Genomic DNA, 25,648 nt, shown 5'->3' on the forward strand with positions numbered 1-25,648 from the left:
GTTTCTCCTGAATTCCCAATTGGATTTATTAGTGGCTATCTTATATTTATGGCCCCTAGTTCTGATCTCCCCCACAAGTGGAAACATCTTCTCTATGTCTACCCTATCAAATCCTTTCATAATCTTAAAGACCTCTGTCAGGTCACCCCTTAGTCTTCTCTTGTCTAGAGGAAAGAGCCCCAGCCTGCCCAATCTTTCCTGATAGGTATAACCTCTCAGTTCTGGTATCATCCTAATAAATCTTTTTGTACCTTCTCCAGTGCCTCTATATCCTTTTTATAATATGGAGACCAGAACAGTTCACAGTACTCCAAGTGTGGTCTAACCAAGGTTCTACACAAGTTTAACATAACTTCTCTGCTTTTCAATTCCATCCGTCTAGAAATGAATCCCAGTACTTGGTTTGCTTTTTTTATGGCCTTATTAACCTGCGTCACTACTTTTAGTGATTTGTGTATCTGTACCCCCAGATCCCTCTGCTCCTCTACCCCCATTTAGACTCTTATTTTCCAAGCAGTATGTGGCCCCCTTATTCTTCCTCTCAAAATGTACCATCTCACACTTATTTATATTGAAATTCATTTGCCAAATACACATCTATTCTGCAAGTTTATTAATGTCTTCTGTATTTTGTCGCAGTTCTCCTCAATATTAACTATACCCCCGAATCTGGTGTCGTCCGCAAATTTTGAAATTGTACTTCTGATTCCAGAGTCCAAGGCTCTGTTCTCCTTTAAATTCTGACTGCTTTCAGAGCAGATTCTAGTCACTATGTACGCCTGTTTTATAGGACATCAAAAACACTGAGCCCATTCCCAACATGCAGAATGGAAAATTACATGGCACCTTGTTATCATTAATTAACATTTTTTTTTACATGAAAATGAAGCTCTGCATTCCCATTAGTGCAAAACCAGTGTAAAATGGGTGTAAGCAACTGAACTACCTGGATATTTCCATGCAGCCTTCAAAAAGATATTTCAGCCTGCACTCTTCAGCAGCAGACTGGAGTATAACAAGGTAAGAGAGCATCAGTGCTTGGCTCTTTCACTTCACTCTTGAATTGCATGTCTTGGCAATATTTTTATTACACTTGTACAGAATTATGACCACTCAAGCACCATGTGTGTCCAGAGGGTAGCAGAGCATGTCACCAAGCCGGAAGAGAACGCACAATTTCACTCATTCAGAGCTCCAAGTCTTCCTGGAGGGCATTGAAGGCAGGGCAAACAGGCTTCTGGGTGATGCTCACCTGTTTTTGGTTTACACCGCCACAGATGCTGTGAGCCATTGTAAAATCAGCCCTCATAACAGGACCTTGGTTTAATTTCTCATCCAGAAGAAGGTACCTCCAACAGTGCAGCACTCACTCAGAACTTCTCTGGACTGTCGACCCAGATTGTGCGCTCAAATCCCAGCATTAGGCTAGGTACCACTGGGTAGTTGGCACCCATGGACTTTGCCCCTCAGCCTTCTATAGAGGAGGGTAGAAAATAAGGGTGGAAAATTATTTTCAATGTCGCATTAAGATGCAGAAAAACAGTTCCCGAAATTGCTAAGCTTCTTAGCTAATTTTTGAAGCATCAACAGGACAGCATTCCGTATTTGACACACGTAGGCAGAAATTAAAATGATCTTAATTGAAGTACACACCATAATAACTACCTTCAGCTTTACTCTAATATTCAGTGTGTAATAATAAAAGTAGATAAGCCTAGTATTACTGGAAATCAGCAGACATTCTTCCTGATAAGCTATGAATGGATGATTGCAAAACATCAAAGTCTAGAATAATGAGTAGATTTTGAGCAAACTTCAAAGGATTTAATTTATAATAGTCTCAAATTACAGCCTACACATCTTGTCTTTTTTGTTTTGCAATTTTTATTTTTTACATATAAAGTTCTAGCAAATTTTACTGGAGAATACTTTCCCCATTTGTACTGGAGGATTAGATGAAGTCTGCATCTGAATCAATTGATCTGCTGGAATCGTGAACCAAGACTGATTCAAGTCCGGCAGTGATGAGGTTGTTATTCAAGTCAAAATCAGCACCTATGGCAACGATGTATCTCATATACTGTGGGGCACAAGCTCTCTATGAACTTAGATCAATGGAAATAAAATAAAAGTCGGGCGGTTTCTATAAAGGGTGGCCAATCTGTAACGCCAGTTTTACACCCGGGTAACAAGTTGAAAATCTACCCAATATCTCCGTCACTGTCTCACTGCCAATTGTCTATGGAATCTTGCAGGGGCTACTAGATTGCCTGAGTGGGTCGGAGAGGAATTTTCCAGAGGATTTTTTCCCTTATTAGCCTCTCCCAAGAAATTACATGGCTGGGGGAGGGGGGAGGAAACAGGAGGGTTGGGGGATAGGGAGGGAGGAAGTGTTTAGTCATGATGCTCCGGCCATCATGAGTGTGGGGCAGGCTTGATGGACCAGCTGGCCTTTTCCTGCCCATCAGTTTCATATGCTCTTATATAGAAGTCGAAGGTATCGAACAATAAAGCCTCCTTTATTAAGATAAAAGGAAAACAACATGAATAGAATTTTTTAAAAGAAAGGAAAGTGCAAGATAAATAAGAAGAATAAAACAAGTTCAAATGATGCAGTGGACTATAATCAATAGGTCTGGAATATTGATGAGCAAAGCAATCATATTAGCAGCTGTCAGTTTAAAATTGAAATTCTGATTTTGCCCTGCATTACATCCAATTAATGTGCGTAGACATTTATAAAAATGCAATTCTGAAATGCAGTTAGAAAATTCTAAAAATACATAGCAAATCTGTTAATATTTAAAAACGGAAAAGCTAGTTTATGTTTTGGGAGAGACTCCTAATGAGACTGAAGCTTTCCATCTGAAATGTTACTCTATCTTTTCTCTTTTCAGATGCAGGCCAATCTCCTGTGTCTTTTTTAGTATTTTTTGTTTTTACTTCTGTCACTGATAATCTGCAAATGACTGATATAAATAGTGTAAAGTTTTAAGATTCTTAAGAGATTAAAAACGATTAGCTCCAGAAAGAGCTCAGATTCGATCTCTGAGTTGTGCTGAATTATCTAATCTCGGTTGGCGAAATGATAACTGGATTCAGCATCCCTAAACCAAGAAAAGTAAAATTCAACCAGGTTCCCACTCCTAATCACTATTTGGTGACCCCTGATTGAAAAGCAGACATGTGGACATTGGAGGAGGGCAGGATTTGGCTCAGTTGCACTGCTCCTCATTGGGCAAAGAACCTGCCAACATTCACCATCTAGGGTCACCCATGAAGAATGGCCACCTAGATGAAATACTAGAATATTACAACATTCAAGGGACTGTGGGGTAGACTTTATAAATGAGCAGTCCTGCTGCATGGCCTCATGTGACAGGAGTGCATATTGAGAATTTGGGTGAAGACTCTGTGGCCGAATTCCTGATATATACACATGCTGCGCCCTAGTTTGTAAAATCTGGCCCTAGATTTCTATCATGAGTTATTGCTTTCAGGAAAGGAAGAAGAAAATTGGAGATAAAAAAAATCATCACCAATTTCCGTTTTAAAGCAAGTGACAAAATGTCCTGGAATTTTGAAAGAACTGTGATTGGCTGGCAGATTATACTCCATTCTAATTCAAAATACTTCAATTTAGTAGGCTAATGAGAAGTGCTTATCTCCATATCATTGATAGCTTAACAGCTCACATGAGATGGGGTACAGAATTTTCCCATATATAGTGCACTGTTTCACTTACAGGGAATATATTTATTGTGATCATCCGGCTGTACAGTGATCATAGAATCAGCACCATGGAAAGCGCTTATATCAAAAATGAACGAAAGTGGAGAGGAGGAAGGAATGGTCTATAATGGCAAGCAGTTACAAAAGTCAGCTGGCAGATGATGTTTTAACACAGAACAGCAGCAATGTCATCTATGGAGACAGCTTTTCATCTTCCATATAGAACAAGCTAGTAGAGACATAAAGTGAAGAATACACAACAGTGAACTATAAAGGTCCCTGACACATCTGACACAAAACAGGCTGCAGGCCGACAGTAGCAAAAGTAACCAAGAAACATCTATAAATATTCACACCCTTTCTTGGATATCAATTAAAATGAGTTATCTTTTTATCAGGCTGCAGAAAATGTCATTGTTGTGGTGTAATTTTGGCCAGATTCCATATAATTGATTTAACAACTGTCTTTTTGCCACATTCACGCTTTAATGAATGATATCTTTGGGTGACTTTCTATTATGGATTTTATACTTTTATGCATCATGACCCTTGAAATTCTGCAGAGTTCTCCCTGTCTCCTGCCATAACTTTGGTGGGAGATCAGCAAAATCTCCAGGGGAATGGGGTAAATGGATTAAAATGACATTTGTGCCATTTCCTCAGGGATTCTGCTGGTCTTCCACCAGAGATACGGAGGGAGACTGGGAGAAGCCCAGCAGCATATCAGGCCCTATATACTTATAGGAAGCATACCGACTGATCTTCCAATATGTTAGAATGGTTAGACCGTGCAGCAGTGAGGCAAGACAACTAGCTGTGTTAGTTTAAAAGGCTCCCTTAGAACTATCTCTCCAATACTCAGGAAGATCAATGTATTCCAGTATATTAAAAATCAATGCTTGTCTGCTTGACTGTGTTCATGTAGCAATTCCTTCCATTTTTCTTTCTTCTACTTGTGGAAATATCTGGCCTCTTCCTGACAGCTTCACTGAGACTGGGAGACAGAGTTGGGGGAGGGGGGAAATCATGGGCATGAACATGTGTCTTGGCACAGCAGATTGGAGCGCCAACGCACACTGCTGGCACACCACCAAGACAAATGTACTCATACAAATGCTGCCTTAGGGATGGATAATGGTTGGTAGGGATGTATCCCTTTCGCTATTCGCGAGAACAATCTAACAATAAAAACACAAAACAGCAATTTGATAATGTACTACCTATATTAGAAGAGAAAATGCTAATAATACAGGAGCAAAGAAGAATACAGAACTAGAAAAGACCATTTCAGTTCATGAATAACGGAATATCATCTGGACACTATGCACCTGCTATTATCACCAATATTAATTTCCAGCCCATAGTGCGAATAAAATTCAGGTAGATAAAGACGCACTTGAATTAGTGAAAAGTTGAAATGGATCTGGGCCAAGCTAGGCCAGATATGATTCTCTAAGCAAAATCTTAAATCAAAGACACAAAGTCACTAAGGATTACATATGATTTTCAGCTTCAAAGACATCTTTATGAGGCCAAATCTACTATATACACACACAAATGGTGGTAGTCAAGTCCTACTTACAATGAACGCTGTTTACCATTAAACTCAATGTAATTTTCAATCTTCAGTGTAAACCCTGTGGAACATAGATTAGTATAAAACCACTGTAAAACTATCTCATCCCTGGCTATAAGTCAGAAGGTTGTGGGATCAGGTCCCATGCACTGATGGAGTGCTGCGCTGTTGGAAGTGCCGTCTTTCGGATGTAAACGTTAAACAGAGGTCCTGTCTGCCCTCTCAGGTGGACGTAAAAGATCACATGGCACTATTTCGGAGAAGAGATGGGGAGTTTTCCCCGGTGACCTGGCCAATATTCATCCCTCAGCCAACATTACTAATCAAATTGTCTGGCCATTATCTCTTTGCTGTTTGTGGGACCTTGCTGTACGCAAATTGGCTGCTACATTTCCTACATTGCAACAGTGACTGCACTTCAAAAGTACTTAATTGGCTGTAAAGCACTTTAGGACGTCCTGAGGTTGTGAAAGACGTTATGGAAATGCAAGTTCTGTCTTTTTTCGTTATACAATCGGCTTTAATAGAGACACAGCACCTAGTGTATAAACTGAATCTGCATTTGTGTAAACACCTACCCCTTATAATTACTCATTATATTAAGCATGCTTACTGAAAAGTGTAATTTCCTGAAGTTTTAATAAGATCATGGGCTCAATGCAGAGCTGCTTTTAACATAGTGTTAAAAGCTGTTGCCTAATGCTAATGCAACAGAAAACAAGAACAGATTAAAATTAGACAGCTGCATGTACCAGTATGACTGGTAAGTAAGTTTAGTCTGCAGAGTTTTGATCATAAACCACAGCACTTGTGATATGGCCTGGGTGACCATTGTGACCTAAATTCACACTTTAAATACAGGCAGCTGGATGAGGTACTGGAAGACTGCTGGAACTCGTGAAACTGGACCCCAGCATGAGTCAGTACCACTGAAGCATAAGGCAATTTCTTCTATTTACAAACTCATGTTTCAGAATGGAAAGCTACTGATGTTTAAAAATTTATAGGCAAATAAAATTACATAGAATTTACAGCACAGAAACAGGCCATTGGTCTGTGCCGGTGTTTATGCTCCACACGAGCCTCCTCCCACCTTATTTCATCTAATCCTATCAGCATATCCTTCTATTCCTTTCTCACTCATGTACTTATCTAGCTTTCCCTTAAATGCATCTATGCTATTCGCCTCAACTTGCTACCTCCATGTGCTGGAAGTTCCACATTCTAACCACACTCTGAGTAAAGCAGTTTCTCCTGAATTCCTTATTGGATTTATTACTGACTTCCTTATATTTATGGCCGTTAGTTTCCACAAGTGGAAACATCTTCTCCACATTTTTCCTATCGAACCCCTTCATAATTTTGAAGGCCTCTATCAGGACACCCCTCAGCCTTCTGTTTTCTAGAGAAATGAGCCCCAGCCTGTTCAGTCTTTCCTGACAGTTACAACCTCTGAGTTCTGGCATCATCCTCGTAAATCTTCTTAGCTTTAAAAGTTTTACATAAATTATGAACTATGGGGGTTAGTTTCTCGAGGCAGCACAATGTTTAACACATTTGTATAAAAAGGATAAATTTGCTGATTCCGTGACTCTAGGGGGATGCTAGGGTGTGCAGGTCAAAGACAGGACTAAAAGACTGCATCACCAATTCTTCAAACTGTGCGCTGTGCAAGATTGGTGAATCAACCCTAAAATTCCATTGCATGCTATTTTAACACGCTCGTTAACAGACAGTTTACTTTAAAAGCAATATTACTGGATGCTTTGACCAGTGAGCTACCAGAAGAAATTAAACCTGTCAGAGACATAAAAGTGACAAAAGCTCCACATTTACAGCAAACTTCTAAAGCTGTGGTAAGTACGAACTGCAATATACTTCTAGCATGGACTGTAAGGGAACTGCAACCACATACAGTACTGATAAATGCATCCAGGTTTATTGATCCATTTACTAAGTTTTGTTATAAAAGTTTTTATTCCAGTAAAAGAGTGGGATAGATCTCATTCTGAACTCAGGAATCAAGAACAAGAAGTTTTTATTGTGATTTAATTTTGGTTTTTGGATTTATTTTTACAAGAAAACCTACGATACAAAGCTTTCCCTAATCCATTATTTATGTAATTTAACCAGGCCAACACCTGGTGGTGATGATTTTTTGCAGAGAATAATGGTGCTGGCTTTTGATAAAACAGTGACTATATTGTCCCTCCGGTGCTACTTCAAGAAAGTAGGGCACTAAATGAATTTATTCCATTTGACAGTATTGATAGATTACACATCACATAGAAAGGTGCAAGATTTTTTTTTGTGCCAGAATTATAACTCACGTCTTCACAAATTCACTCAACCAAACACTAGCAATAGGACAGAACATGTAGGCTTTTTTTAAGAAGCATTAGTGTGAGCAGAGTTGTTAAAGAGCTAAGCTGCTTTCAGCATTGATTCCGTAGGCTATGATTAACTCATGGCTGGACTTTTCCATGTACTGCTTGCTGCCTTTCACCATCATTCCAAGGTAATGGATGCATGTTATGTGAACAAGCAGATCAGCAGTAGTTTTCAATTTTATTGTCACTTTGAGTAGTGTTAACTCACCATATAAAATTGGAACTGTTAATGCAGATACCTCCCCAGGCTTTGATGTTATTTGTGTGTAGAATTGTTGCTAACATATTTTTGGTAGAGATCATTTTCCCACTTGGCTACTTTAATTATTTAAAATGTGTGCATAGATAGTATATATACATATATATACATATATATATGTATATATATGTATATATATATGTATATATATATATAGAGAGAGAGAGATATGTATAGATATAGATAAATATACAGATATTATATAGATATGATATATATCGATTATATATAGAGAGAGATAGATATAGGTTTAGATTGATGGATATTGACTATAAAGTACTCTAATGATCCCTTTGAATGTTACAGCTCAGCTGAGTTGAAGTACCATTACATATTTTCAATACTTGTTATTAGGGATACTGTACACATTAGAGATTGATTTGAAGCTTCAAAACCATGGCAGACACCCAAGATCACCTACAATGACTTCAAATGCTTATTTTATGGCAATACTTTGCTGCTGGCAAGTCAGAGCTGTCTATATGGAGAAATGTCCACAATTTCACCTGTTTGTTATATCAATAATACATAAATATGTCTTCAGCTGACAAAGCCAATAACATCAGAACTAAACTTAATGCACACAGCAAACTGCCAAAAATAATGTTGCAGAAAAGTCACAGTTATGCACACCGCAACCAAGCATCTGCATGACCTTCCTGATAATGCACAATCATCACTTCAAGTGATGTTTGACAAGCAGCTGAAAACACTTAACACTAACATTGCTAGTTGCACAGTGCACCCGCAATGCTACAGTTTCAGTACCTGGCCCAAATGTGAAGATAAGGGCCCCGATATTAGCGGGGAGGTGGGATGGCAGTGGGGGTGGGGTGGTGATTGGGCGCGTGGATAACCCGCCCAATCAAAAATGTCCGTTTCCCACAAGATCGCGAATCAATTGGAGCCACTTAACGTGGCTTCCGGGTTTGCCGTCCGAAAGCTGCGCAGCGGGCGGACTGCGCACCCACATCACAGGCTGTCAGCTGAGGAGGTCTATTTAAAGAGGCAGTCCTCCAATGGTGCCTCTTGGAGTAAAACCCCAGACACCACAATGGAGCAGCACAGGGGCAAGGCTGCTCCAAGATTCAGCGATGCCTCACTCCAGGTGCTACTGGATGGGGTGAGGAGGAGGAGGGATGTGTTCTACCCGGTGGACGGGAGGAAGTGGCCTGTATCTGCCACCAAGAAGGCCTGGCTCGAGGTGGCAGAGGAGGTCACCAGCAGCAGCAACATCTCCCGTACCTGGACTCAGTGCAGGAAGCGCTTCAATGATCTAACTTGGTCAGTCAAAGTGAGTAAACTTACTGATTCTCCTACATTCCGTCTTCCACATCATCGCACCCACCCCCCAACTCATTCTACAGTGCCAACACTACTCTATCACATCACTCCTCACACCCACTTAAGGCCCATTCTCAGCTTACCTGCACTTCCTCAGCACTTCCTCACCTCCCCATTAGTCACCCCACCACTACCACTCAACCCAATCCTCATACAATGTCATGGCTCTGTCTCATACTCACCCTCTGATACATCTGTTTCACAGTCAGCCGCTCCCAAACCAATGCATTCATCGGTTGGCCACGTCACCATCACTCACTCACTCATCTGTACTTTCTCCCCTTAAAGGGGAAGAGAGCCCAGAATGCACGGGAGAGGGCGAGGACCGGAGAGGGGCAGCAATAAATCGTCATCCTCACAGACGCGGAACAGGAGGCACTGGAGCTCAGCCGAACCCTCGAGTGCCTGTCCGTCAGGGATGCCAAGACTGGCACCCGACAAACAACTGGTGACTAACTTTAACATTCATCACACACAACATGAATTGATGTTAACATGCCTTGTCATCTTCAGCACCTCAGTCTGCTCATCGCAACATGACACATCTGTGATGCTGCTTAATATTGCCTTCTGTTCTTTTACAGGGCCTTCAGCGATCGCTGTGATGGCAGAGGGCGATTCCTCAGAGGACCTGCCGGCCTCTGAGAGTGCGCCTTCACATCTGAGTGAGCCGTCCACCAGCGCAGATACACACACCTCGGTGGGTCCCCGTCCTCAGTTAGTTGGGTTGGCACCTGGTGAATTACCACACACATGTGAGCACGAGCAGACACTGATGGCAGGAGCAGCTGTGGAGAGTCCACGTCTGTGGGAGCACTCCTCTCCAGGCTGTGCTCAGCTGGACACAGATGCTGAACTCTGGGGGCCATCCTTTAAAAGGAGAATGATCGAGGGACAGCAGCACATTTGCGAGGTGCTGGAACAGGTGCCACACGCACTCTCCACAATAGCGCAGAGGATGGAGGAGTCCAACTCCTGCATGAGTGGAATGGTGGCACAGGTACAGGAGGGAATCTCTGAGATACTGTCACAGGGATGTGAGGGCATCTCTGAGATAGTGTCACAGGGACATGAGCAACTCCCTGAGATGCTGTCACGGGTAAGTGCGGGAATGTCTGCGATGGAGAGAAGGCTAGCCTCCATTGAGCTTCAAGCACGGCTCACAAATGAGTCCCTTCAGGCCCTGACAACGGCCATTCAGACTCACAGTGAACAACATTCTGCTGCCTTAAACAGGCAGGCAGATACACTTGCACTGGCCTTACAAGGCTTCACACATGTCCTCCAAACTGTTGTCCAGCAGAGTGGTAGGAGTGATGTGGGCCTGGCCCAGGGGAGGGATGATGGTGAAAGAGGATATGGAAGTGGGGACGCCACTCAAAACGCTCCCACATCTCACCCGTTGCCCTCCTCTCAACCAGTACCCACAATGCTGCCTCCTCTCCAGGTGGCCGAGTCTGCTCCTGCACTGGTGCAGGTGGAGCAGTCTTTGGAGGGGCCCTCACGGGCACCAAAACCCAGAGGGCGTAGGCCCAAAGCATCCAATCGGTCAGGGCATGAACAAGAGCAACCTGCCACTACCTCTGCTGCAGCCACAGGGGATGCACCACTTAAAAGTAATCGGAAGAGAAAGGCGAAGGTTTTGTAAGCACGAAGGGGATGCACAAGGGTGTTTGACGGTTGGTCATGTTTTTTATTTATATTAGCTTTTTGTTAAACTCACATTAATTATTATAATTGTCACCACTACTGCCAAGTCTTGCCAGTCTTGACTGGCTTCTGAAATAGGGCCCTTTCATGAGGTTCACCATGAATGGTGACACTTGAGGCCACCCATTGGATCACTCTACATTGGGTGTATGTGTAGTTGCAGGCCTGTTTTGTGCCGGAGTAGGGTGGGGGGGCTGGTGTGGGCACTGCTCTATGCAGGTGGTGTGAGGACTGGATTCTTCACACTGTCTGATGTTAGGAGAACTGTTCACATATCAGCGACTCCCTGGCCTCACGAGCAGCCAGATGAGCTGCTGCTCTGCCCGTGGGTTGCTCCTCCTTCTCCTCCTCCTCCGCCTTCTCCTCCTCCACGTCCTCCTCCTCAATCGGGGGGCAGATGTGGATGGGGCCTCCTCAAGCAGCGCCTCTCTGTTGTTGCGTTCTGTGCTCTTGTGCAGGTGCCTGTGGCACAGCACTGTGTTGTGGAGTTCCACGTGGCGGAGGTGGACGCTGTGCCCGGTGATGTTGCTTGTCCTCGGATGTAGTGGTGAATGCAGCCATGGCGCCCCCCACCCCCCCCCCCCCCCGATCCTGACGGTGTGAGTTTGAGGGGGTCCACAAAGTACTTAAATATGTTTTAACAGCAGGATTTTGAGTGGAAAGTAAGAATTTTCAGTTCAAACACAAAGATCTTGCAGCCAAAATTTTGTCTGAAATAACAGAGTGCCCTGCTGCAATAAGTGACCTTTTCTCCCCATCTGTCAAATAAGCATTTGAATCTCCCACTGGCTGCTGGCTGAAACACGTCTGTTGCAACAGGGAGTGTTTCCCACAGAAGGGGGAAACACGCTGAGGATGCTTCAAAATTGCACTCCTGCCAAAATGTGGAGAAAATTAAGTCCTTAAACTACCTCAACAGCTTTGTAAATGATAATCCCGCCTGCCTTAATTGCCGGTGGGACTTCCGCATTCGGGAGGCGCGCGCGCACCCAGACGCGTCAACGGGGAACCCAGAAACCTACGGGTTGGAGCCGGGCTCCGAACCCGAACGGGATTTCCCTGATTTTCGGAGTCCCCCCGCTACTTCACTGGAAAATCAAGCCCAATGTATTTAACACGGTCTTAGTCAGAAATAATATTAGCACATTTTATTGTTAGTTCTTTATTGCGATTTATCTAAGATATTGCGGAAGTTTTAGCTGTTAACAATCTAATCACTGAGGAAATCAAGTGTACAAACCATAACCTAGAAATAACCGTTGCCAATATTAATGGCAAACGTTAAAGTGGTTTAATGATGTCCCTTCATCTGTTATTTCAGTGGAGACATTAACCTGTTTAAAATAAACAGATTAACATCTGCATTAAAATAAGGGACAAAGCAATATCATATGAATGCAATCATCCTTTAGTATCACAAACAGTAATTTCTAGGCTATAGTTCTTCACATAAGGGGAAGATTGTCTCTGATTGTTAAGTGTCAGTGACATACTAAACACAAGATAATTTCCTTTCAGAAAATGTTGATTTTTCTAGAAATGACATGCAGAAAAAGTCTTCCTGCTACATTTATAATATCATTAACGCTTCCCAACCTGAGGAGAGTATTTATCAATCATCAGTTCCCAATCCCGGATAAATGGAGGTAAGGTCATTTCTCCGCAAGATTCTGCACTCTCAAATTAGATCAAATGATATTGGGCCGAATTTTGCTCTAAAAATAACAGCGAGCCGAATAGCACTCACTGTTATTTCATTGCAAATGGTAGAGCATCTATCAGCGATCGCAATGCGCAGTTAAACGCTGAAATCCAATAGTTGCTCTACCAGATGCCCCGCTCCTCCAGAAGCTTGGTGGGAAGGAAATCTCGCCGGCTGACTCACCGTTGGAACGACTGCAACCGCGCAATGTATCTCTACTGCCCAAATGGAAGCGAAGTAATCTTGCCAGAAAAAGGTATATCAACTTTTTTTACTGTAGCCAAAATTTTAATGGCATTGTAAGTCCTGATTACTGCCAAACAACCTCTCTGAAAATTAACATTTAAAAAGGTATATATTTTTTTACTTTTTCTCTCTGTCTTTTTTATCTCTGTCTTTTAATTCTATATTTCTTACCCTCTCTTTATTTTGCTTTCTGTAACTGATTTTACATTGAATTCACTATTCTAACTTACACTTCCTGGTTCTGTGTCTGTGCTGCTTATTAACATGCCTCAAATTAATTGGTTAAGGGGATACACAGTTGCTTGTCCCGTTCACACAGGTCCCAGATGTCCGGGAGAGGGCGCCGCACTGGATTGAGTACCCCATGAGAGGAACTTACCGTGCAAAAGCCCACGAAAAGATTTTGGGCAAATGTAAGTCTAACAAGTGGAAGGCGCTGTTCGTTCGCCATTTAGAGCAAAATCCGGCCCAATAAGATTTCTGTGTAAGATGTAAAGAATGGGCACAGTCATCCTCAGCCATACAAACGCAGATGGATAATAGCACTGAAATTTTATGACTTCAAACTGTTATGTAACCATACTCTCTGTTCCCATTTCTAACCTGATTCAGGAACATATGTGATCCTTGAAACTAGCTTAACTCTTATTTTACTCCAGCAAAATCTATCACATTGTTTTTAACCTCATATCAGCTAAATACTTCAAAATATCAAGTTTTGCATGGTTACATTTCACATGAGTTTTTGGCGGTATATGATACTGTAATGCAAAATATACGGAAGGATGACTCAGTGTTACTATACTATCATCAGCACTGAGGGAAGCAAAGGGGTCTTGGTGACAGTGATTATATCAAGGTTTGAAGGATTGTTTAAAGGTAGTATTTAAATTGGAACCAAAGTTGCAGCATTAAGGTTCTTATTAGTGTACAGACATGTCTTCTGTATCCACATCCCCACCCACATGGACAAGAAATTGTGCATTTGTAGTGTTGCTAAGAATGATCCGTGAAGGAAGTTGAATGTTCTCAAGCATCACTTTGATTCAAACCCAGCATCTCCTTTTTATTGGACGTATCAATAAACAGGCAATTTAATTAAATCAGCCATCATGCCAGTTGCCCCAGTACACAGAGCAATTACCAAAGAACAGAAAACTGTTTCATTTTTCCTTTCGAATATCCACTGGTGTCTGTAGATAGAATTTCCAAGTTAATCTTCCCGTCATGACAATGTTTACGATTTTGTTAATCGTATTTCAACGAGAATCTGTAGTGTACATCTTTGACATTTCTCTACTCCACCCCCCCCCCCCTCCAGAAAAAAACGACCTTTGTTGCTGGGAGTTTGTAGCAGGTTACTTAACTTGGACTGTGAATGCAGAACTAGAAGACATAAGCATGAGATTAACAAGCCGCAAGAAAGATGAGATTAGAAGGATTTTCCTGATATATGAGATCAATTAATCAGTGTTGATTGACTCTTTTACAAAAGTGCTGGGTGTATATCTGGTGAGAGAGGGGATTGAGCTTTGAGGTAAACACAGACAGATAATTGAATGTTGTGTGGAACGTGATAGTTCCTGAGCTATTTTGGACCGTTGAAATGCCAAGGAAAGCAATCAGTCAAGAATGTATATAATATAGGAATTAAGGTTGGAGTGGTATTCTGGAGGTCCACTTAAATTTGGAAGGGAAAAATCTTGACGATCCTCCGATGATTAAATATCCTTCATAGAGCAAATTGCACACAGTCAGTGGACAGAACGGACTTGGTGAGCCAAATGGCCATTTCTCATTTGGTGACTTTCTTTTATATATCTATTTCAATGTAGACAAATGTGAGGTCATCCACTTTGGATCAAAAAAGGATAGAACAGGGTACTTTCTAAATGGTAAAAAGTTAAAAACAGTGGATGTCCAAAGGGACCAAGGGGTTCAGGTACATAGATCATTGAAGTGTCATGAACAGGTGCAGAAAATAATCAAGAAGGCTAATGGATGCTGGCCTTTATATCTAGAGGACTAGAGTACAAGGGGGCAGAAGTTATGCTGCAGCTATACAAAACCCTGGTTAGACCGCACCTGGAGTACTGTGAGCAGTTCTGGGCACCGCACCTTCGGAAGGACATACTGGCCTTGGAGGGAGTGCAGCTTAGGTTTACTAGAATGATACCCGGACTTCAAGGGTTAAGTTACGAGGAGAGATTACACAAATTGGGGTTGTATTCTCTGGAGTTTCGAAGGTTAAGGGGTGATCTGATTGAAGTTTATAAGATATTAAGGGGAACGGATAGGGTGGATAGAGAGAAACTATTTCTGCTGGTTGGGGATTCTAGGAGCAGGGGGCACAGTCTATAAATTAGAGCCAGACCTTTCAGGAGCAAGATTAGAAAACATTTCTACACACAAAGGGTGGCAGAAGTTTGCAACTCTCTTCCGCAAACGGCAATTGATACTAGCTCAATTGCTAAATTTAAATCTGAGATAGATAGCTTTTTGGCAACCAAAGGTATTAAGGGATATGGGCCAAAGGCAGGTATATGGAGTTAGATCACAGATCAGCCATGATCTTATCAAATCTCGGAGCAGGCACGAGGGGCTGAATGGCCTACTCCTGTTCCTATGTTCCTATATTTCAGATCATTTATATAATTGTGGTAAAAATTGAATAGGCATGACCTATAATGACTAAGTTACATGGTTTTAGATGCTACATAAAACCAGTAGATTAGAAAAATCAACGGGATTTCTCTGTTTGAACATTGAGGCATTATGAGGTTAAGCTGCTATATTCACACTGTAAACATACTCTTCTTGCCACTTCTCACTTGAATATAGAACATATGAGATTGCTGAAGCTTGTTTATTTTAAATTCTATTTTAGCCCATTGGAAGGTATCATGCCATTGACTTTGTCTGGTCTGATTAAGGTTGACATACTTCTAAATATCAGAAGTCTTGCATGGTTACACTTCACGCAAGTTCTTGGCAGTACATGATACTATAAATGGTGTCATGACTGGAACAGAAGGCAGAGAAATTGAAGAAAAACAGAATAACAAGGTTTAATGTTACTCCACTACTACCAACACTGAAGGATCCAAATGGGAACTTGTAAAGGGGTGGTATTAGGGTTGGGACAGGGACTAGAACTGATGAATTGTTCTACATGGTACATTAGTCCAAGTAATTTAGGTTAGTTAATGCAATCTGAAGGATGGCGAGTGTGACATATTTGACAAATATTTAAACATCATTTAAATTGTTTCACATAAGAAAATTGGATGAAGCAAACAAATGAATGATGAAGCAAATAATGAAGCATGACAGCAAAAATAACTACATTTTATAGCCTATGGTGAATAAGGCAAGAACTAGTTTGTGAGTTGTGCAAGTGGTACTTTTGAGCAGATTGGAAACTTCTTTTAAAGACCACCATGACTTGGTGGCAAAAGAAAATTCTATTAGCACTCCGTAGGGCTTTGTTTAACATCAGGTTTGAGCAACGCAGATTCAATTTCTTCCTCTGTCATATCCTTCTCCAAAACTATCTAGTCATGTAAAAACTATTTTATGGACCTGAAATTGCTTAAAAAACAGTGAGCTCAACAGCACTCACCCTTGTTAGTGGCCAAATCGAGGAGCAAGTTCCGGAGCCTTCGCATGCACGCAGATGAACGTGAAAATCTGGAACTTGCTCTTCCTCTTCCGCAGTAAGTTAGTATAAATCAATGCTCAGAGCAATTTCCAGAATATCAGCTACACACCGAGATGATCCCTTGCCTGCCTAAATACAAACAGAGGCCATTGAATATTGAATTTCAATAGCGTATTCTGCCGACAGTTTAAACAATCCTAAACCATCTGAAACAAAATAATCTTCCTAGGTCCCATCTAAGTTGAAACCTATTAATAAATCCATCCAGGCGGATCTGTGCATTCTATCCATTGTTCCCAGTTTATTTCGGCCACAATATAAAGGAGTGCAAGATAATTAGAAAGCGGTCTTAAATCAAGTCACGTTGAGATAAACTAAGACAGGAGAAAGTGCTGCTAAATTAACAGAAGATGGCTCACTAACAGTACATTCTAGCTGCCTAATGACAAGTAATCAGTCTTGTTGGCTTACTTTAACCAATAACTAAAAGATTGATTTTTGCAATTTGTGCCGTTGTGTTATTACTGTGCGGGACAAACCCCAAAGGGACCACCCTTTCAAACACTGGAACAAATTTAATTAGGATTATATATGAGGCAGTTAGCATTTAAACTTTTAAACCTTTTAAGGACTAAAGTTTTATATAGTTTAAGGTGGACCATTACTGGACTGTTTTAAATCTACTTTTCTGCACCTAATATAAGCAAAATGAACCTGCCTGGTGCTAAGAGCTTTAGAGCTAAGTTTCCAGCCTATATTGAAAGATAAGGTAGAATGAGCATTAATACTACAGTTACCTTGATTATTGATGCTTATTGATGGAACTGTCCTTCATAAATTACAGAGTCAGTGTTTTTTCTTAATTGAGAAACCTAGGTGAAGGCCCAAAGTCCTTAGTATCATTCATCCCTCCTGGGAAAACTTTTCCTTCTGTTACAGATTACAGATGGTCCAATATATGTCTAATCCTCCTGCTCCTGTTTTCCTCCAGATCAGGAGTGGCAGACTTGACAATCAGCCTAAGACATTTATTCCACAGGTCAGGCTATGAACTTATAACCTTTTTCTTCTTGCTTTGTTCTACCTTATTTGTAATCAATCAACGGTAAGGCCAATAATACAATCCAAGTACAGAGGTACTGGGAGCATTCTTTCTTTGGACACTACACACACCTGTAGTAAAATGATCTGATCTTGTGCTATAATGACACCTAGCACATGATGAACTGGGAGTGCTGCGGAGGCTAGAGTCGAGTTATCTGGTGCTAGCAGCTCTTAAAGGGCATAAAGCTGTTCCGTTCCTGAAGAGGAAGAAATGGTTGCAGCAAGAACATTTGCCAGAATGATCCTATTGCCTGAGGCAGCTTTAGAGATGCCTTTGGCAGCTGTTGCATGCTTCAATAGATGCTCCTTTTCCTTCTCCAGAAAGTAAAGGTGGAGAGGGACATCTAGTAGGATACCCATAGGTGGTGTATGTAAGCTCAGCAGAATTACACTTCCCTTGGTAAAAACCCACAGTAACGACATAAGATGCAGCTTTAAGAAAATGTGGATAGCTACAGAAGTGAAAGTTAAAATATATCCTCAAATAGATAAATGGATGGGGCAAGACAATTCCCCTTTTAATCGGCTGCAGGATGATCCATCCCTAAATTCAGTTGGGATGTGTTAGTTTCATGAGCTTAAAAGAAGGAAGCTATGGTGAGAAGTTGCTGTCACTTTCCCATCAAGAGAAAATCAAGAAGCAGAGAAAGGAAGGTGCTAGGTCAGTTTCAGGGAGAGTGTCTATAAAGTCAGACTCTCGTTTGTTCATACATCACTTTCAAACCAAGACAAGCTTCGGTTTAGTTTTGTAACAGGTCGATTTTGCTGCCCAGGGTTTTCCCTGAAAGGAAAATGGTTCTGCAAATAAATTAACCTATAATTGGAATAAATAATCCTTATTGAGCCAAAGCAAAACTACAAAGTGTACCAGAAGAATAAGCACAGATTTAATTGTTATCCTATTTTGTCAGAAATAATTCCAAGTATATGGTTCACACATCAGAATGTATAGCACATTCTTAATTCAGTAACCCCCTACTTTGAATCCACCACGCTCTGAGTATTGCTATTGATTTTTCTCTGTCCTCTCTATAAGCATCTTTAGATTGTTTTACAGACTCCCAACATCCATATATGTATTCATAACTGTAGACACACTATATCATCAATCATCAGTTGAAAATGTTGCTGAATGTAATTGTATCACTTGCTGTTAAAAACATATTGGCCAAGAAATTCAATGGCACTGTGCCTGTTTTTCAGGCACAAAACGGGTGCCTATGAAGCCAATATGGCAGGCAGAGCAGGCCACTCATTATGCGGTGAAAGCACGCCGCCCGCCATATTAGTGAAGACAGAAAAAGAAGCATCCAGGGCCCGCACCTGAATCAGGTGTTAGGCCTTTGCATATCCAAATAGGGGGCCTACCACCTGTTTGAGGTCCCATATGCAAAATTGGGCTGCCCTGAATGTAACCTGCACCAGGGTGGCTGCATTCAAGAAATCGTGGTCTATAAGTGGTATAACCAGCGGTGTTTAAAGGGACCGCTGTAGGCCACCACCAAAAAAGTAAGTTTTAAAAAAATACTTACCTGAATGTGGAGACGGGAAGTGCAGGAATGCTCATCCCGACTCCATGGTAGGGCCGAAGACCATTGCTGGCTTCCTCTCGGCCCCCTCTCTCTCCATTATGATTGGCCTCCTCCCTCTCCCGGTCACACCGCCCTCCCTTCCTTCCTTCCCAATGGCTTCCCCCACCCCTTTTCAATTGCCTTCCTCTCTCCCGATCACTTCACCCCCTCCCTCCAGATCAGATCTCCCCACCTCCCAGTCGTCCCCCTCCCTCCCCATCGCTTACCCCCCCTCTCCCAGCACCTACCTGAGGGCCACTGCCGGTGGCGCAACAGCCCAGAATTGAAATCCTCTTCGCCAGCGAGCTACCTGGGGATGACCAACAGGCATCTGCAGCTCGCTGGTATATAAATGAGGCCCGATATCGGATGTGCCTCTACACATTCTGACGCAGGGATTGTTTCCTGTGCCCAGTTCTAGGTCGTTATGTGGCATAGTTACATTATATGAAGAGAAAATTAACTGAATATAAATGATATGCTGGTAGCTCATGGTATTACTAAACAGATGGGTAATAAACTACATGATATATATGCATTAAGATAAGCAGAATCATTTTGAAGGCCTAATTAATTGCTTTTATTGTCAAAAAAGATAGATTGACAAATATGTCATGTTTGCAGAAAGATGATGATTTCCTAGAGTTATGGAGAAGATAGCCTTCTATAGCCTTTCCAATTAGAAATAGGGCATTAGTCCTGTTATTTATCCTGATGTTAAATGTTAATTTGCCTGATTGTGGAATAATTATATTTGAGACAACAGCTTCATTATCATTTGTATTCAATCGTGGAAACGTTTGAAAAACAGCCATTTAGTTAACTTGTTCTTTTTTTGCTTACCTAATCTGAAAAGCATTTGTCTTTGTTGGTTTTGAAGTGAGGCCCCATTAATCAATATCTCACATGGAATTCTGGAGGGCCACAGATTTAACAAACAGCAATAAATTTACCCTACTAAACACAACATAACGAAACATGTCCACAGCATGCGTGATCCCATGATTCTTACATTTACATAAGCGCATACGAATACTGACTAGGTGTTGTTTTTTCTGGGATGGAAGCATCAGTGCGCTGGAGAATTGGATATTTTTTTCCATTTTGTTGCCTGAGTCCAGACATCGGACATGAATAAAAAGTCATCAATTATACAAAAGAAGCAAGAGAGGCAGATGCTGACAGGAATCAATTTCACCACAATGGCTTTTATGATGATCATAAACAAGGAGAGAATTAGTATATTTAAAAAAAAGCAAAATACTGCAGATGCTGGAAATCTGAAATATAAATAGAAAATGCTGGAAACGCTCAGCAGGTCAGGCAGCATCTGTGGAGAGAGAAACAGAGTTAACGATTCAGGTCGATGACCTTTCATCGTAACTGGAAGAAGTTAGAGATTTAACAGTTTATAAGCAAGTGCAGAGCCAGGGATTAAGGGCGGAGAGGAGGAAAGAAAAAGAGGGAAAGGACAGGAGATTTTAATGACAAAAGGGATGATAGTGCAAGGGGTGGTAATGGGAACAATAAAAAAAGATGGGTCCAGAGGAGGTGTAAATGGCAATAGCAGAACCACTACCAGCAGCAGCTGTCTGAGAAAATGGGAGTAGTGGTTATGATCTGAAATGGTTAAACTCAATGTTGAGGCCAGAAGGTTGTAAAGTGCTTAATCGAAAGATGAGGGGCTGTTCCTCGATTAGTATAAATTAGTATAAATCTACTTTCGAAGGAAGCATCAAGCAACAGAAAGATCTGTGGAAAAATTGCAACATACATGAGCGGACAGATTCCTGTGGGGTTGCCTGAAATCTCTTGACTATATACTTTTAATGAGGTTTTACATTTAGTGATCAAAGCGACTGCAAGATTTGCTCTATAAAAATATTCATTGATTCTTTCTTAAGATGCTCACAAATTTAAGATCAAAATAAATATTTAATCTAAGAGGTGGTGTAGGATTAAATGCTGGAACTCTTCATCCACCTTTGAGATTTCAGCTTGAAATCAGCAGAGCTTGAGGCCCTATGAACTAAAATGGTTACTTATTCAGACTGCTTATGTAATGGTGGAATAAGTAAAGTAAGTTTATACATTCTCCAGGCAACAACACATAAAAAACAAATACCCATAAATTTTTCGATATTGTGACAATGTTGTTTAGAGTGGCCATGGGAACAGAGAGGGAAATGCAATTTGTTTGTTAAACAGCCAGGCATTGAAGACATGTATTAAAGCCAGACAAGCTAGTTTGTGGAATGTCACGGTTCACCGTATATTTCAAACAGAGACAATGAGAGCCCAAGAAGACAGGGTGGCTCCTATTCATTTTGTGAATATCAGGAGATGTTGCCTTAATCCCACATCTCGAGGGTGGGGTAGGTGGCGGGGGATGGGGAGGGAGGTGGTTGTGGAGAGGTAGCTGGATATATTGACGGGCCTCCTGGTGAATCATGGAGCAAAGAAAGGGACAAAGGACCAACTAGGTCTGGGGAGGAAGCCGAGCCTAGCGAGGGGGAACTCGCACATCTCAAACCCAGAGCTGCTCCAGATTAGAAGATGAGTGAGAAAACGTTAAGAAAGTCTGCTGTTATGGATAGTGTGGCATACTTTTTATTGCTTTTCTTGTTCCCAAGGATTTTTCCGTAGTTGGTTGAATGTAGGTGTGATTTGATTACTCTATACATTCACTTACTGGGGGTAATTTTGACTTTGGGCAATTTTGACTTTGGGCGATAGTGTAAAACAGGCAGTATCTGATCAGCCATCCTTTATACAGCTCTCCTGATTCTTATTCAACAGAAATGAATATCGGGAGAGATGTATAACGGGCAGCTGACCCGATATTGCTAGTTTTACACTATCGCCAAAGTCAAAATTACCTCCGCTGTCTGTAAAATAAAGCAGCTTAATGATTCATGTCTGGCCTTGGCTCACTAAGGGTTTCAGCTCTACTTTGGAAAGATTGGAGAACTGCACATGAGAAAGACACAACGTACAGTTTGGATCACAAGAGTGTCCTATTGTTACTCCCTTGCGTTGCACTATTCTATAATTAGATATTGGTCATGAGAGGCACAGTTCTGGATGTGAGATGCTCGGATCACTTATGGTATTCACTGGCACTGCTGTGCCCAAGAGAATAACTAAGGCTGACTGGAACTGGAGAAAGTCCTTGCTCTCCACAACTTGACATGGGCAAGCAGGTTTTTATTGTCCTCTGATTCAAAACCAACCTTTTGAAGTGCAAATGAATGCTCTGGAGCAATACTGTACCAAGAACTTTTCTTCCCACCAAAACCTGATCCCATTGCACCAGTATTTATTTTTCCTATGCCCCTTCACATTTTTCAGAGATAGACAAGTTAGAGTCAGACTCTGACCTCAAGAGACGAAGAACACAGCCCACAAGCCCAAGTACACGAGGAAATGCATGTTCGCTTATCTGTAAAGTCTAGTCACAGCAAGATGGCAATTCAAGCTACATTAGTCAAAAGTCAGAGAGAAACTCTGAGAACTGGTTTGTCTTTGGGGTTTGTAAAAGTTTGACAAAATATTCTGAACTGAGACACATCAAAATACCACAAAAGGAAGAACGTAAATAACTTGTGTGCCTCAGGCATGATATACCGGGGCTTGAAAGTAAAGGCATCCTGGGAGCTAATTGCTTTCAGCTTTGATATTGTGGCTCCCATAACATCTTGTTTGAACAGTTAAATTTAGACCTCTCATGAATGTTATTATAAATAATGTAATGCATATTTTAGCCACATTATAACGCAGTTCTACATTTCTTTAAAAAAAAAAAATTCTAAGAGCTTGGAGGAAATGTTCTGACGTTATCCCAAGGCCTAAATGAATTGGTTTGCCTCAGAATCTCACGGTTTGGTGAATGGGCGCGTGTGTGTGTGTTAGGGTGTGGGAACGGGTGCTGAATTACAGGAGCAGAAAAAAGTTGGGGGGGGGGGAGAAAGCAAGAACTCAAAACAAAGGCAATAAGTAAAGAAAATGCGAAAAAGCTATGTGATTTCTCAGAAAGCGAGTTCCTGATTTAAATTGTGCCATTGCAGGGAGGAGCCAGCACTTCCCACAGAGATATAACTAAAATCAAAGAGCTGCTCTCTCCAGACCACCCTCATTGCACTTTCTGATGGCTGGTATGCAGGTCCGGGAACAGGTCTCCATCTTCATGACTGTAGAAGTTTCAGGGGCAGACTCGGAAGGGAAGAAATATAAGTATAAAATAAGTTTTTTTTAAACGTTAATAAGCAAGAAATAACAAAGTAATAGGCAGCAAAAAGAGAAAAAGGCAATATAATCATAATTAAAAAGATAATAAAGAAAGACTTCTATTTATATTGGGAGTGAAATTTGACTTCAAAATGGAAAAGAGAATCAGGCGGAGTGTAAAACAGGCTTCCGATTTGCTATCACCCTTTTTGCAGCACCTCCGAAGTCGAATTTCACATCAATAGGCCAGACTTTGCTTTGAGAGGCGAACAAGCAGCACCAGCCATTCGTTGGTCTTGTCCTCGCCCATAGACTTTCTATGGGGTTTTACACGGCAAGCTGCTGTCAGCCAAACAGCACAGCGCCCTCTACAGGGCATCTGGGACCTGTGTGAACAGGGCAAGCAACTGGGTATCTCCATAACCAATCAGATTGAAGACTCGCTAATGAGCAACGCGGAGTCTGAACCAGGAAATGTAAGTTAGAATAGTGAATTCAGTGTCAAATCAGGTACAGAAGGTGAAATAAAGAGAGAGGAACAGGAAGATTGGATTAAGAGAGAGAGATAAAAGGGTCAGAAAGAAAAAGTTTTTTAAGAAAAAATTTTTTTTTTAGATCTCCAACAACAATTAAAAGCTGAAGAAAAGCTCCAGACTTCTAAAAGTTAATTTTCAGTGCCAGAGAGGTTGTTTGGCAGTAATTCAGACTTACCATGCCGTTAAAAGGGTACTTACACTGGAATGGATAATCCTTAACTTCTAGTGGCGAGTTTAGTCCGTGTCTATGACATCAATACAGGAACTTCATGCCGTTTGATTAAATGGAGAGCCTGACAGCAAGATGCCGTTTTCATGCAGCTTATGGAGGGGTAATGCATCTCGGACAGCAACTTCCGGACTTTTGCGTTTAACTGAGCATGTGCGCTCACTGGAAATTGCTGTCCGATTTGCACCTAGAATCATAGAATGGTGACAGCACAGAAAGAGGCCATTCAGCCCATCGAGCCCGTGACAGGTCTTTGTAAGAGCAATCCAGTTAGTTCCATTCCCCCGCTCTATCCCCATAGACCTGCAAATTTTTTCCCTTCAAGTATTTATCCAATTCCTTTTTGAAAGCCGTGATTCAATCTGCTTCTACCACCTTCCAGGCAATGCATTCCAGATCATAACTACTTGCTGCATGAAATAATTTTTCCTCATGTCGCCTTTAGTTCTTTTGCCAATCACCTTAAATCCGCGTCCTCTGGTTCTCGACCCTTCTGCCAATGGGAATAGTTTCACTTTATTTACTTTATCTAAACCCTTCATGGTTTTGAACACTTCTATCAAATTTCCTCTTAACCTTCTCTGCTCTAAGGAGAACAACCCCAACATCTCCAGCCTATCCAAGTAACTGAAGTCCCTCATCCCTGGAACCATTCTTGTAAAGCTTTTCTGCACCCTCTTTAAGGCCTTCACATCCTTCCTAAAGTGTGGTGCCCAGAATTGGACACAATTCTCTAATTGTGGCCGAACCAGTGTTTTATAAAAGTTCAACATAACTTTTTTGCTTTGGTACTCTATGCCTCTATTTATAAAGCCCAGGATCCCGTATGCATTTTTAGCCACTTTCTCAACCTGTCCTGCCACCTTCAAAGATTTGTGCACATATATCCCCGGGTCTCTCTGTTCCTGCACCTCCTTTAGAATTGTACCATTTAGTTTATATTGCCTCTCCTCATTCTTCCTGCCAAAATGAATCACTTCGCACTTCTCTGTGTTAAATTTCATCTGTCATGTGTCTGTCCATTTCACCAGTCTGTCTATGTCCTCTTGAAGTCTATTACTATCCTCCTCACTGTTTACTACACTTCCAAGTTTTGTGTCATCTGCAAATTTTGAAACTGTGCCCTGTACATCCAAGTCCAAATCATTAATGTATATCAAAAAAAGCAGTGGTCCTAGTCCCAACCCCTGGAGAACACCACTGTATACCTTTCTCCAGTCCGAAAAATAACCATTCACCACTACGCTCTGTTTCCTGTCACTTAGGCAATTTCATATCCATGCTGCCACTGCCCCTTTTATTCCATGAGCTTCAATTTTGCTGACAAGCCTATAATGTGGCTCTTTATCAAAAGCCTTTTG

The sequence above is a fragment of the Heptranchias perlo genome, chromosome 25, assembly GCF_035084215.1.
Source record: "Heptranchias perlo isolate sHepPer1 chromosome 25, sHepPer1.hap1, whole genome shotgun sequence".
Lineage (NCBI taxonomy): Eukaryota > Metazoa > Chordata > Chondrichthyes > Hexanchiformes > Hexanchidae > Heptranchias > Heptranchias perlo.